This window comes from Nematolebias whitei, chromosome 7, assembly GCF_014905685.2.
Source record: "Nematolebias whitei isolate Nwh7 chromosome 7, NemWhi1, whole genome shotgun sequence".
Lineage (NCBI taxonomy): Eukaryota > Metazoa > Chordata > Actinopteri > Cyprinodontiformes > Rivulidae > Nematolebias > Nematolebias whitei.
This window is the reverse complement of record NC_056504.1, coordinates 45,169,728-45,171,396: the sequence shown is the minus strand read 5'-3', so window position 1 is coordinate 45,171,396 and position 1,669 is coordinate 45,169,728.

The following is a 1,669-nucleotide window of genomic DNA, read 5'->3' as shown; positions in this document are numbered from 1 at the left end:
CGTTTTTTTTTTTTACAAGCACGTAGATGTTTGTTTAACAACCCGTTAAAATACACAAAAATGGAGGAAATCACATCTATCCATCCATCCATCCATTATTGGGGGGGGCGAGAGACAGAGACACATTTGAACTGCCTGCTTTAGTTCCAACAGTTTTCGAGTGGGGATTCAACATGTTTTTAGATTTTTAGCTAACACACCTGTATTGTGAGCCGCTTAGCGTTACGTCAGTGCCAACAGGTGTGTGTGTGTGTGGGGGGGGGGGGGGGTTTCGGTAGACGGGGCGTGGCACCCCTCTTGTATAATGGTAGGGGAAACACTGATCGGTTTACCAATTAAGCCCTGTTACTTGGTATGACTGTTACTGGTTTGACTGCTGCTGTTCTGATTCTGTTCAGTTTCATGTAAAGAGTTTTCTGTAATAATTTGAAGAAGTGGTGATACATTTATGTTCATTATGGGAATGGGTAAAGTTTCTCAAAACTAATATTTGGAAGTTGAAATAAAAAAAGTTGTTAATTAAGTGTCTTGAATGAAAAATAGCCCAGATTTAAAAGTATAAAAATTGTATTAACACTATTAAAGAACAGGTCTTAAGTATTTGTTGCACAAATGTTTCCATTGCATTAAAGAAACAAACTGAAAAAATAATTAATAAACACGAGGGATATGAGGGGGGTCCCTGAAACTTTTTCTCCCCTGTAAGGGGTCCCTGAACCTAAAAAGTTTGAGAACCCCTGCAGTAAAAAAAAAAAAAAAGTTTAGATTTTCTTTTTGTATCAGATATGTGGTAACGTTTGTGTCCCTTCACAAAGTTAACAGCTGTTGAGTCTGAGTTCCTGCTTTGTGTCTGTGTCTTGTGGTTATGGGATGTGTTGACAGACTGCTCAGGGTAGCAGAGAGCCTGCGTTTCCAGCAGCTCCGAGCTTCACCATAAGCCACGGCTGGCTAGATCAGGAGTGTCACTCAGGGGTCATAAGGAGTTTGGCCCTCTGAACTCTTCAATGTCAGCTGAAGCATGAAGGCATCGATGCTCGCACCCCTCGAGGCGCTGCTGCCTCCAAAATCACTCTCGGCCTACATGAGCCCCACGCATCTCCTGCTCAGTGCAAAATTGTGGGAGACATCAGTTGTTTGCCTCTGCCGGCTGAGGCTGATCAATGGGCCACCCACGGTCATTAAGCCGGCTAAATGACAATTGACAGGGTCTAGAATGGTGTATGTGGATCCACAGGGCTGAAATGGGGGGTAGGCACAGATTTATACACAGAGTGACCTCTTTCTGATGTTTGATCAAGGCTTTAAACTTTACTTGACCTCACATTTGTTGTGCTAATCTAACAGCCTTTAATCCAAGAGGTTAAAAACATCCATAAAAAGACTATATTTACGCAGCTATGTATTTAGAACTATTTTATTTATCTCTCTATAGATAGATAGATATAGATATAGATATAGATATAGATATAGATAGATATAGATATAGATATAGATAGATATAGATAGATACAGATAGATAGATATAGAGATAGAGATATAGAGAGATAGATAGAGAGATAGAGATATAGAGAGATAGAGATATAGAGAGAGAGATAGAGATATAGAGAGATAGAGATATAGAGATAGATATAGAGAGATAGAGATATAGATATAGAGAGATAGAGATATA